The sequence below is a fragment of the Toxotes jaculatrix genome, chromosome 22 (genome assembly GCF_017976425.1).
Source record: "Toxotes jaculatrix isolate fToxJac2 chromosome 22, fToxJac2.pri, whole genome shotgun sequence".
In the NCBI taxonomy this organism is placed as follows: domain Eukaryota; kingdom Metazoa; phylum Chordata; class Actinopteri; family Toxotidae; genus Toxotes; species Toxotes jaculatrix.
In genome coordinates this window covers 1,998,762-2,012,650 of record NC_054415.1, presented here as the reverse complement: position 1 = coordinate 2,012,650, position 13,889 = coordinate 1,998,762, and the positions used below count along the sequence as shown (strand labels likewise).

Here is a 13,889-nt window from a genome sequence, read left to right as displayed (position 1 = left end):
CACACGGACACACATACACACACACACACTCTCGTGCAGACCTCACAGTTTACTTTGTTGTTGTGCATGAGAGCCCCTGAGTGTGAAAGCCTCTACAGCAACCGCTACAGCCCGCCAACGTGCACACACACACTTTAAAACACACACAAGAATCACGCACTGATATTTTTAGCCATTGTACAGCCGTTTTATTCATCAAAGCCTTACCACAAATCTTTGCACTCCTGTTCTCTCTCTATTAGTATCTCGCACACACAGACACAAACACAGACATCAGGCTTCAGTATATATTGTTTTGATTGTTTTCTCGCACGCTATCCCGCTCCTCAGCCGAAAATTGAGGTGAGAGTCGTACGCGAAGCCTTATTTTTCCAGATCCTCTTATCCCTTTTGTTGGGTTCAAAACATTTCTGAGTTGTAGCCGGCGCTGTTTGTCTCAGGCGGCGAGGATCATTACTTTAGTGTATCACCTCAGACGAGCACGCTTGCTTTCATGATGTAAGCACAGGGCAAGACTCACTCATTCACAAACGAGCCTCGATCTGTTGAGGAAAAAGCACACGCCTTCGTCGAATAGTCAAAAAGTGAGATGCGGGACGGTCCGAGGCAAGTTTTTACTCGTTTGATTTCGTCGCTGAACTTATCCTTTGACGTTTTTTAAGTGGTTGTAAGACTTCTCCATATGTGTAAGTCTTGTGGTGTAATGGGCCAAAATCATGTTTAGATGCCAAAGTGTGTTATTGACATTCTCATAGTCAAGCCGTTTACATGGCACAATGTTGTCAGTCTATTCAACTGCCCCCTTTTCCCCCTCCCTGAAAGCCTAGTTTACGGTCTGCAAAAAAAAAAGGCAGCATTATTTTCTACAGAAGCTCACCAGTCGCCTTAACCAGGGAGCGTTGTATCAGTATTATAAGAATAGAAGATGTTGTCAGTCAGTCAGTCAGTGATTTGTGCCAAGTCCAGGTTCACTTTTGTGTACAGTTAACCTCCCACTCGTCAAAGTCTGGATTTCGCTCTTCCGCCATTTTGTCCAAACGGCCGGAGCAGAAAGGCTGAAATGGCCGTTTGTCCTCGCAGCGCTGAAGAAGGAGAGGAGACGAGGCGTCTGTTTGAAGGATGCCGCTCTCCGTCTGGTTGTTGTCTCCCAGGCTAACCGGGGTTATTAGAAACAGGGCTATGTGGAGAGACGTCTTATTGGAATAGCGACAGGGGAAATAAAGCGCTTGTTGGTTGGAGAGGAAGGGTCACGTCCGCAGGTCCACACAGGCAAAACAACAGCCACAGCCGAGATGAAGGCAATACAGCTTTCATTATCCTCTCTAAGACCAAACCCAATACCAAACTTTATCTGATCTCATGGATGGAGGCAAGCAGACTTTTTTCTAAATGCAGTACACACATGAGCAGTGCCACAAACAGCCATAACTACCTGTGTGCAAGCTGGACAGGAGCAGTCCCAGTCCAATCAGTGTTAATGGACCAGTTTTCTGACCAGGGTGTGCGTGGGTTTCATGTCCTAACCGCTGCAGCGTCAAAATCTTTGCATCCAAGAGCGACGATTGCACATTTCGCATCTTCACGCCACCCTCGCACAGTTCACGGAACTTTTGTTGATCGAGCGTGGAGGCTGCATGATGTGTGCTGTTCGAGTCGACTCGCAGCACGTGGCTGCCTGTGTCACTCAAGACATTTTAGCTGTCCCAAAAGCTTTGTCGTAAATTCCCAAATCTCGCCGAGTTGCACGCAGCCTGACGTTGCACAGTCTAGTGTGAAGCATCTTTGTCTTTGTTTCAATGTCGAAGCACAAGAGGGTCGTAGACGCAGAGTTTCTGTCGAGCGGCTCACCTCAGGGGCTGTCATCGCCGATGCTCGTTGTAATCTTTCTATCTTGTCACTGTTCACTTCTCTGTTCTCCTTCTTTCTTAATTATCTTAAGTGCTATTTATCAAACAATGAAATCTGAAAGGAAAAAAAAAGAACTTCGTCGTTTCTTTGCATTATGGCTTATGTCAAGTTTTTTGAGGAAAAATGTTTTGTGTGTTCTCTCTTTCCGTGCCGTAAAAAAGAGCTTGTTGTCTGTAGAAATTATCCAGTTTTTTTTGTTGTTGTTTTTGTTTCTTTTAATTCTCAAAAAGGTTTTCAGTAGTTTCAAAGTTATTGTCTTGAGAGAAGCCAAAGTCAATGCATTTCAGTGGATCCTGTAAGCGTGATGTATGTTTGTTTGACAACACTTCGAAATCTGTCACTGGATGGGATTTAAAAAGTACAAAAAATGCAGGCTTTCCTATTTCTACAACTGATTGTACTTATGCATTTTGTACCAGTGGAATTTTTTATACTGGAGATTAAAGGATACAACAAAAAAATCTTAGAAAAAAAGCTGTCTGGCCTGGTGGTGTGGCCTGACCCTGACTGGTCCCCGAGTATGATTTCTAGCTGGCATCGAGAAAGTTGGCTTTTGATATAAGATTTTCTAGAAGATCTTTGGCTTTATTTCTTTCACTTCTTTTTCCTCACTTGAGTGTTGTTCTTTCTTTCTACCTTTCTTTCTTGATTCGTTCTTTCTTTATTTTCCCGAAAACAGAGGGTAGGTGAGTGTCAGATCTTTCATTTTTGCTTTATAAATAGTTCTAGCAAGTTTGTCTATACAACAGCGGTAAGTTTCATTTGACTTCTGTATTGTGCCGTCTACACGATAAGACAATTATAGAAAAAGAAGGAATAGAAATATTTAGTCACCTTCAGTGGATTAATGTATTAGTTTAATAAAGAGATCAACTAATTAGAAATTTTTTGCTTTTAGCTGTTTAGATTTTTCCGGTTTCTCTGTCCTTCTCTGTGAACTAACTGTGTAGCTGAAGCAGTCAGAATTATTTTTGTAAACGTATGTTCTTGTGTGATGCAGTTTTTTGCTTCTGTCTCCTATATTAAACCATTTTTCCTAATACTTGTCTCTCTCTGTGTTGTTATGTTCCAGTGGCTGTCTGATGTTGTACTGTTTCACAACCTCCTTCCTGCCATTCTCTCGTTTTCTCTCTTTCTCTTCCTTTTCATAGTCTCTCTCTCATTCTCTCTTTCCCCTTCATGTTCGTGTTTTTGTTTTTACCACATAGTAAAGTTGACTCCATCCCCAGTGACAACTCACTATGCTGTTCTCACTAAACATAGTAAATATACATCGAGGTGTTTGTATGTATATTACTGTGTAGCCCAAGTTGCCGCGTGACAGTCGACAAAAATGCCAAGACGGGATTCAGGGAATCCAAATTGAATCAGCAAAATACTAAAAAGCATGTTAGCTGGATGTGGAAAAGATAAACGCATTGTTTCCTGAGCTTAAAGAAATAATTTGGCATTTTGGGAAATGCACATATTTGTGTTTTTGCTGAGGGCTGAGAGGCCTGGTCACCCCGGAAAGTTAGTGAAATTCGTAAACATGGTGTTGTAGCATCGACTTGTAGCAGTGAATGTTGTGACGTAAGTCATAGTTATCGCATGTTAGAAGGTCAAAGTTCACTTAAGTTGAAATTGATTTGACTGTTTTAAATGCTGGTATGCCCGGGCCTTTAGATAATAAGATCCTGGTGTGTTGAGAGTCTGTGAGGTCGTCAGCACTGTGTCCGACTCATGACCACATGTAAACCACAGGCCCGGGCTACCTGTTTCCAGTCTTTATGCTAAGCTAAGCTAACTGGCTGTTGGAGGTAGCTTCTTGTTTACAGTACAGATGTTGGACTGGTGTCGATCCTCTCATCTAAGAACATGAATGGGCATATTTCCCAAAATGTTGAATTATACCTTCAAGTACTGAATTTGTTTCAGTTGTTTACATTTAAGAAGCCTCCTTACTCGCTTTAATCCCGCTGAGAAATGTTTCATCTTTTATTCCCTGTGACTTTTCCAAAGTCCACTCAAAAATTGGCTCTCCCAGCTGTGGTGATAAAAGCTTTACTCACACTGGAATTGGCTTTCAGTAAGAGGGCGGACTCTTGGCCGCTGGTAGTTTTCCCTCGTCGGGGATTGGCCCACGCTGTCCTTCTTCCTGTGCTGTCCGCTGTCCTGGGCGAGGCCTGTCCACTGTATGTCCACTCTCTGTGTCCGATCCACTCCCGTACTGTCTTACCGTCACAACTGCATCCCCAGTAGAGAGAGAGGAAAGAGAAGTCAAAGGTCAAAGTTTTCACCTTTCATTCCCAGTTATCCAGGAGGGTTTAACGTGTTCAAACAGTGGTGCTTTTTTCCGCTCGTTGAAGGTTACCTCAGAAATGATTATGGCAGAACTAAAATTGAAATCTTTAAAAATGGGAAGATCCTGGCTGCTTTTAGAAAAACAAATAAACAGACATTCAGTGTCGGTCTAACAAATCAGACGATCTGCAGATTCCTTCTCTTTAAACCAAAGCTGCAAAACTTTTCATTTTTCTATCTTTATAACGTCATGTTGTAAATATCTACATGACTGTACATCATGTGCTCTCTGGCACATTATGGCATCTTTTCCTTTCATCCAGTCCACTAAGTCTGATATTAAATATTGATTGTGAGGTTCAGGCACGGCATACAATAAACCTCTATTATTGTCAGTGTGTGGCCTGTAATTCAAGAAAATATCTGCAGCTCAAGATTTTTATTTTTTCCTCGATGTTTTTCTCTTTAGGTTTTGCTCCCTGGGTTTTATTCCCATCACTTTTACAATGTGAAAGCAGCCAGGAAGGGAAGGTTTCAGGCTTCGTGCCTATGTGTATTTGCAAGCCAAGTGTAAATGAAGGTTGTATACACACACACACACATAAACACACATTCAGTAGCCTTAAAAGATGTGGTGGGCCTGCTGCGGAAAAGGTGAGAGTCTGATGATGACCACTACATCAGCGGTTGCCCAGGATGCTTCTAAATTCAAGGTAAGGTCCACACAATATCCCAAATAAACAGAGATTTGACAATTGTGGATGTCTGAAGGCAAACTTTGCCACTGGCAGCACTCACTTTCTTTCAATCTGACCATTTTAAGCCCATAAGATGTCAAGGATTCAGCAAATTTTTATCCTTCTCAGAGTTGAAAAACGTTTGAAACAGCATCTGGACCATGCAACGTTACAATTCAGCTCTTCTGCTGAAAAAAGACTGAGAGGTGTGTATTTGTCGTGAGGATTTTTTAATATATATAATTGCACAGTATTGGGTAAATATTTCCAGTTAAACTTGACAACCACAGAATCTGTCTTTTACTACTTTCTTCTCGACATTTCTTCTACCTGAAAAAGACTGAAAATACCCATCATAAAGCCTCTCAGCTGCATAGAATGAATAACACATGAATAAATCCCACAATCAATACGAGACTATTTATAGTGAGTAGACAGCAGCGATTCTGGATCAATAGACCAAACACAAAGACATTGTTTGCAGATGAAAATAGAGGAGTCACGCTCAATGAAACATTGGAACAGTGGTGATGTTTTTTGAATATGGTGAGAGCGCTGTAACTAACACAGGTCGTCTTCTGCAGCAGTTTGGATGCAGGTAAAGTAGACTAATGCATTATGCAGCTGATCAGCTGCCTATGTGTTACTGCCACCAAATTTTTATTTTTTTAAAGATTCAATAAGCTTTTAAACATCAAACCACACTGCTTGTTTGTTATTCACGTCCTCACAAGAGGTAAAAACAAAACATGCTGCAGGGACTGAGAACACACACACACATTTTTCAATCCGTCCCATTCTCAAAGGACACGTGGAAACTTCCTTCCTGTGAGGAACTAGACAAGATGCTCTGCGCTCACTGACGCCACAGAGAAGCAGAGGGAGTGGGCTGGAGAACAGGATGAGAGGAAGAGAGCTGTTAGATTTGAGCTAATGGAGATTAACTGCCAGCACAGGCTGTTGCTCTGCCAGATCATCCCTGATGGAGTTACCTCAGAGAAGGGTCAAAGGTCAAAGGAGGTTCGCTGCACCTATTAGAATTTCAGTATTTTTTGTAGAATAATGTGGTTCAGATGGAGAAGAAACTAGTGCAGGAAATGAGCTATTTGTCCTGGTCACAGCAACGTCAGTGCCATGTCCTTGACATGTATTTTCTCATGTCTGATTCCACTTTTCACTCAAGGACACACTTCACTCAGGAGAGAAAATGGATTTCAGTATGTTCTTAGAATTTCCCATAAACCCAAGTTTCTTGACCTCAGTATTATTAAGATCTCTGTTGCACAGCCTGCTGGATAGTTTCACAAATGAATCATTCAGAATGTGTGATTTTAAAAACTGCTCATCGTTTCAACAGGTAAACATGAAGCAGCTAAATTTAACTTTGACGCTCTAACTTTGCATTAAAATGTTCAAAACTAATAAAGGAAACAATGAGTTATAATGTTATGAGGAGTTTTGATAAATACTTTACTGGAACTTTATCGGTATATATCATCAAAATGCAGCAAATTTAAAACAAAAGAAAAAGAATTAAAATGTTTTAAATCAGTGCATTACTTTAACGAGACCATCACAGAAGCAAAGTTTCACCCACTCGTTTTTAGAAAGCAAATCCATGTGCACCATTTTAGATCAACAATTCAAAAACTGAAGAGTCACTTCATCACTGTTTGTACTTTGTGTTGTTTAGAACTGATTAAATTATCATTAACATCTATTTCATCTTTGAAGGAACCAATACAAAACTATTTTTTTTATTTTTTTGCTTTAGAATTCACTGTGTCATGGAGAAAATAAGGCTGAGACTGAACTTCCAAATAAAGGCTCTCTTTGGTCTGCAGGTAATTAAATTATAGTGTTGATCAAAGAAAGGCCTGGGTGAGTGTTTTTTTCTTTTTCTGTCTTTTTCACATTTTCTCACCATTTCTCATGCATCCCTTTGAAGAAAGGAAGTGACTCATTCCCCTTTGTTAGACAAAATATTCACTGGATTGTTATGCTTATGCAATACTTAAGCTTGTTGGCAGTACACTGAATAACCAGAGTAATATATAAAACACAGTTACTTAAGGACTTCGTGCAGACTGTGAGGCAGGGTTAGGTGATACGCTGCTGCCATCTTGTGCTGACAGAGGAAAGTAAATCCTGACTTCAGAAGCCACATCTCCGGCTCAGCACTCACCGAGGTGATGCTCTGCTCATACTGTGTGAAAGACAGCGCTGCCTGTTTCAGGGTAATGCTTGTGTGTGTTTTAAATGGCGAGCTCTTTGATGAGATTAGCACAGTATACTGTGCCCTTCATTAGGCCTGTTATTCCTCATTGATGTTTGGCCATGCTGGATCTCAAACCGCTCTTTGGAGCTTTGATCTCTGCCAGAGAAGTTGTGTGTGTGTGTGTGTGTGTGTGTGTGTGTGTGTGTGTGTGTGTGAGAGACATTCCTGTGTGCCGGGACAGTTCAGTCAATGCACCACTGTTAATTCCTGGAAGAAAAAGAGTAAAATCATTAAGTTAGTGATTTAACTGTGATGTTTAATCTCATTGTTTCGTGCTTGCAGCTTATTCACATATCAGGGTTGATAACTGTGGTTGAGAAGAGGCATAAGATGAACTTTGAGCATTTTAGCTGACTGTCAGTTCTTCAGTGACTGTTGATATCGCTCCTTTACCTCTGTACCAAGTTTTAGAAGAACTAGCAGAACAGCTACTGTATGTCTGAACTTTATACAGACACACAAAGGACAAGAACACTCAACAGCATGCGTGATCATTAGTCTCAACATGCTGCTGTGTGCATTTCTCTTAAGTCAGCTGTACAATTGTGGCCAAGACGTTTGACCTTTTATTTAAGATCACTTAAGGAGGACTCAGGTAATGTAAACACTCTGTCCTCCTTTCCTCCATCATCACATTCCTGTTTGTGTGTTTGTCTAAGTGTCACCACAGTGTGCAGTTGTGTTGAGCACTTGTAGGTGGAACGGATGTAGAATTTGTTGCAGACACAATCACCAGCTTAATAGACCGTGAAATCAACACTCGCAGCAGGGCGAAGCCAGAATCCTGTCCCTCTCATTGCCCCCTTAACATGGTCACATGACGCATTAGGATAACAAATAGGCCGGAACGCCTGGCACTAACAAGGTAAGTGGTGCAGGTCTGCAGCACTGTCAGATACAGGACCATAAAACATATTACATCGCCGCCACCTTATTAGCTGCCGGCTGTGATGCTGCTTCCTGCCACTCAGCTGTAAACCCACAACAGGCTGATGTTTACTGACTGATCAGTGCACACACCCATTCAAACTGGTGGCTTGTTTGTGTGCTCCACTGTTTGCTCTTCCTCAGATTTGCCTTCTGGTTCACCACAACGTGCGTCCTTGACAACTGACGGACATGTCTAATAAATGAACACAACATGCAGCAAATGAATAAATCAATCCCTGACTTGGACTGGATCTGACATTGTTAGGGAAAGTCGATATTCAGTCGTAGAATACCTCAGACGTGGGTAAACCAAACTTAACTCAATTTATCAGCCGTTTTAGAGGTCGGTTTGTCGATTTGTTCTTTTTATTTTTGAACACCCTACAAAATCTTTGAGGGCATTTTAGCGCCAAAAACACATGATAGTCCAACGGCTGTGTGTGCATTTATGCCAGTCAGCACAGATGTGTGTGTTCTGTGTGTTCCCGTACCTTTGATGTAGAGGAACGTCAATCCGAGCTCAAAACTGCTAATCCCTCTTTTTAAACTCACATGAATCCTATAAGGTCCTGCGCTTCACTTCGCTTTATTCTCCCTTTTCTCCCTTTTAGGAGAAAATTGCCTCAAAGCAACGATTAAAAATTCAATGAAAAACATGCAGCACATGAATACGGGAAAGAATAAACAACCTAAAAAGACAGTAACCGTTAAAAAATAAGGTACAAAGGAATTATTTCAGGCAGCTCACATTCATGGTTTCAAACTGATCTTCCTCCAGGATCCTTTCTGCTTTAAGAACTGTGAGGCCATGTACAATATTTCTGGGGAGAGTTTGGACATTTTGAAAAAATGTAATTTACAGTTTACATTCTATAATTTAAAAAGTAGGAACATGGTTGTATTTTAAAAAGATGTATTCAACTATTGATTCAACTAGTAATTTATATTTGGTGGGTTGTTTGTCTGATGACAGACCAGAGGTCACAGTTGCAGCTGAAAGCTCCAGGTGTGGTCCCAGTCACCAGTCAGCACTCTGCAGTCAGTAATGTGGTCTGCCAGCGGGGTTCAGTTCCTCTCTATAAACAGTATACTCTCTAAAGTAAATAGTGCAGCCCTATGCCCAGCCCTCATTATACACTCTGGGTGTGTGTTTAAGGCTCCTCCAGGGCCTCGGTGCCTGCTGTAACAGAAGTGAAACACAAAACTGAGCCTGGCTGAACTAAGCTGCACTGCACTGAGCACATTCAGCACAGCACTCTGCAGCTTCGTGTTGCAGAGGAAAGCCGAGGAGTCCGCAGGATGTTCAGGGACAGATTTAAGAAGTCTGTCGGTGACGGTCCTCTCATGATCATCCCAGCTTTCATTACCTCTGCTTTCCTGTATAAGATGCATGATCATCACAGTTCTTCTTGCCTTTCCCTGTTTTTGTACCCAACTTGAAAGAAATCCAGCTTTTTCTGCCTTGTCTTCACTTTACTACTTTTTTCCTTTTTCTTCATGTTTCATTTGCACTAAATCTAGAGGCTGGAGCAGATTCGAAAACCTCAACTTTTTTCTTTTCATATTCACTTTGGATCGAACTTGATTCAATTCTAAAAACTAAAGCTAAATGCCAAGAATGTTAAGATCTTTTAAACTCCTGAAAATGACAGCTCCATCCTGCAGTGATCTGCCCTCTTGCCCCTCCTGTCCACCCAAACTGTTTCTCCAGCAGTCATATCCTGTGGCCCAGCAGAGCTCTTACACACACTTTCTGCCCATAGAGGTCAGTATGAACTTACACAACCAGACATACAAGAGGTCAGTGTATTCTCTGACAGACATGTTGTGGTCATATAATCTAAATTTTTAATATTTCTAAAGGCAAAGTGTAGGAATACATGTTTGTGTTACTGGAGATCAGATGTATCAAAAAGGCAACTGAAGGTCATATCACTATATAATCTGTTGTCCTATCAGCAAATAACTTTGTTTTGTTATGTAAACAACAGTGATAATGGATTCTTCTGTGATGAGATGACATGAAAGAAAAGTTTCCAAACACAGTGTGTGAAGTGTGTGGACACTCCACACACTCATCAACAAAACATGCCCTGTTTGAGATGAAGACGAGATAAGAACACAGAGGAAACTGGAAGCCACAAATGTCAGCTTGAAGGGTCTTTGTTTATTTTGTGTTAACTGAAGATTTGAAAACACGTATTCACTAATTCTACCAAACTGATGTGATTAAATCCTTTTTCATATTACACTCTGCTGACTTGGAATAACTTGTTTAAACGCCACATTCAAATACTCCATGAGGAATGTAATTGTTTCTTCCCTGTGTTTTAGATCCTACTGTAACATGTTGCTGTTAATTATGTTTATGTGTATTTTCCGTATGAATTGCAGGTCTCTCTCTTGTTGAAGACACAGGCTCAAAATAAAATATCAAGAGACTTTCAGAAAAAAAAAAGTGTGAACAAAAGTGAGTGTGAAGTTGGAAAAAACTTTAAGAGACAATTTATTGTTGTTTGTTTATTGACAGTTTGTTTATTGACAGTTATCATCAAAATTAAAAGTGGTTGTATTATGATGATTTTTATATTTTATTGACCACCACGGCACAGACTGTAACATGGCCAGTAAGAACACAGCCCCGGGGTAACTGTGGGCGCTTTGGTGTGAGTGAGGAATGTCGCAGGCTCGATTGATCTGCAGCAGCGGCAGCATCCAGCCGGTGAGATCAGACCAGCCCGGTGGGCGGCGCATTGCTACCTGGCTGGGATCCTGCGCGGCTTCCCACAGAGTTTGAGAAGTGCTCTGGACTTCCTGGTACGGGACCATGGACATTCTCTGCTCCACTTTGGCCGGGGAACTACCCGCAGCGATGTGATCGAGGAGGACGCGTCGAGTCGAGAGCAAGGTGAGCGTTTGCTGGGTTTGTTGGTCCCGGTGTTGTTGGTGAATGTTGGAGCAAATGGGAACTTGTCGAGCTCCTGAAATGCATCTGTCAGTGGAAACGGTAGCGTTACCGTGGGGCTGAATGACGGTAGCTCATTTACGGTAGCTTTTCAAAGTGTAACGAAACACGGCGCCGGGGCTTTTTGGACTTTGTTGGGCGTCTGTGTGAAATTGTTCAGGTTGTTTTCCGTTTATTAAACACGGTACATTGTGTTGTGTTATTGTAAACTTTGTGCTTATTTGTATTCACTGAGGCCTACCTAGCCAAACCCACCACTGTTTAGCTAACAGAGTAGAACGGAGGGGCTTCCGGTATCATCCTACAAAATAGGGGTGTACGTGGACCACCACAACTCCGTGTCAGAGGGGTTTGGGGTGACTGTGTAGAGCTATATGTTGTCTTTATAAACCATATAACTTATGTATATGTTTATAGCTATTGAAGATAAGTTCATCTCCAAAAATTTACTCTACCCACGGCCAAATCTGGCTGCAGCGAAAAGTCACTCAGTTACACAGTTTACTCAGGTACATTAAGCTAAAACAAATGCGGTCTGATACAAGAGCTCTACAACAAATTCACGAAGATTATAGTTTTAGTTTTCATTGTAACTGTTCCAGAGATGTGTCAGTTTAGCTTAATGGTCATTTTTGATGATATATTTTGTGATACTGTTAACTTGTTCTGTTATGCTAGCAGCTGTTGTCGTCGTCGTCGTTGTTGTTCTTTTACCGGTAGTAAAAAGGTAAAAGTGGCTGTTTTAACTGGCTAACCCTTCACAGTGTTGCCTACAGTGAAACTCAAGCCTTTATTTAAATCAGCATTTTGTATTGTGTGGGTCTTAAATACCGACCGAGCCAGTGTTTTATTTTGAATGTCAAAACGCTGTATTTCCGGTCGTATTTCGGCGGGTTGTTGCACCGTTGGGTCGGCCGAAACCCCCCGCGCTGCCTCCCGCAACGGAATCAGTGCGGTCGGAGCACCAATCACGGCCTCCCATTGGGTCAAACTGTGAGGTCCGAGGCTCCTGATTGGTTGTGACAGCATGTCAATCACTTTGATGAGCTCGGAGCTGCTACTGCAGTTGAAGCGTTTAAATGAATCGAGGAGCTCAGTTGTTTACATTTCAAAACAAGAAAACATGTGGATATAAACAGAGGCGCGCGGATGCGGTTTTTTTTTGGTGATTGTGGTTGATAAAGTTGAGCAACGTGGTTTATTTCCTGCCTCAGGAGACAAGGGACAGAGTTACCTTTTAAAAAGGTGCGTAAAGGTACACAAAACGACAGAAACAACGGGCACAACGCGAATTCTTTTTCAAAATAAAAGCGTGAAACGTGTCAGTTTGTGCTGAGTACTGTACTCCAGCCGTTTCATCAGTCAACACAGTGAATATTTGATTTAATTTTAGCATAAAATCACAGTTTGTAAATACGTATAAAAGCTTGCAGTACAAACACATCATTAAGCCTGCATGTCTTGATAACAAGTTTGTAAGGCCCGAAAACTTCGAAATTTCTAAAGAACTATTTCACAAGCTAGAAGCTATAAATTCATTTCAGTCGATCAATTCATAGTAGAAGTTAAACTTAAAGAAAACAAGGGTTTTATTTTGGAAGTTGTGCTAGGAAATAGCATCTTCTAACGTTGCGAACTTGACAGTGGTGTGTCTTTCAATCCTTCCTATCCCGCTTCGGGATAATGCGGCTTAACGCAGTGAAGAGCTTTACAGTTTGAAAACACGAGGCGTTTGTTGTAGTGTGTGCTACAGTCACTGCGGTGGATCGAAGACTCAAACCCCGTCATGTGTAGTCCACGCTCAGGACTGGGAGTGTTAGAGCGAGTGGAGGGTAAACTTTGACCTCCAGGATCATGCAAAACAACCACAAACTGGGACAAATATCAGTTTTATCAGAGGAATGTGCTTCTCTGTCTGCAGGACTTTGTGGGTGTATGACTGCTGTCATCATAAAACCGTGGTCAGGGTGTGAGGCTGCCATGAAATGAGCAGCACATTGGGATGTGTCAGGGTCAGACTATTCGCTTTATCAGCTTTTGTTTTGGAGCCATTTGTGTCACGGCTGCTGAGTTGCTTTTGTGGGATCAGCCCTTTCCCAGCTCTGATGCAGAACAGGAGCAACATTCCTGGGAAAGGCAAGTCCTGTCACACTACCACTACAACCACCATCAGCAGAACATCGGAAATAATTCTATAACCAGTAAATACAGACACCAGCAGCCGTTAGGCCTTAAGCATGACACAGATGTTTCAATGGGAAGGACATGAAGCTTTATTTTGTATTTTAAATGTGACATTAATCCAAGTTAGTCCACACTGTAAATTTGGGAATAGAAATGCACTTGATTCTTGAGACAAGATTTAAGTACATTGAGCATCACAAACGCTGTTAGGCTTTCAGGGGCTTCTTCACAGACAGTTCAGGGTTTGTTTGTTTTTTCAGCATTTTGAGGTTAAAGGTCTGATAAGTCTTCGTGCCATTCTGCTGCCATTTCCAACACTTGACCTTTTCCCACAGAACCCCCTGCTGAGTTTTACATGTAGTCGCTGCACTTTGTGGCATTTTCAGGACCCAGTGAATGTGAGGTGCATTTGCACTCTGCCAACAATGGTTTGGCTTTTTTGCCAGATTAATAACTTAAAAATATCTCGTTAGTTAACTAGTTGACTGATCCACTTATTATTTCAGCTCTGGTTCTGTCAAATTTGTCCAAAAAGTGTCATTAGAATTAGTTCAGGTAGCATTTGTACTCCAACAGGCTGCTTTTACTTCTTCCTCTACTGAAT

General features: G+C 41.6%; 1 protein-coding gene across 2 annotated transcripts in view; it reads left to right on the top strand.

Moving 5' to 3' along the window:
- Positions 1-10,916: 10,916 nt before the first annotated feature.
- Positions 10,917-13,889, top strand: part of usp6nl (USP6 N-terminal like) — a 53,245-nt gene continuing 50,272 nt past the window's right edge. The window contains exon 1 of one of the 2 annotated variants that reach the window (XM_041030368.1): positions 10,917-11,044. The gene's annotated coding sequence lies outside the window, so the exon portion shown is untranslated. Of the gene's footprint in view, positions 11,045-12,259; positions 12,347-13,889 lie in introns of those variants that run through there. The other variant, XM_041030369.1, reaches the window with a different exon arrangement.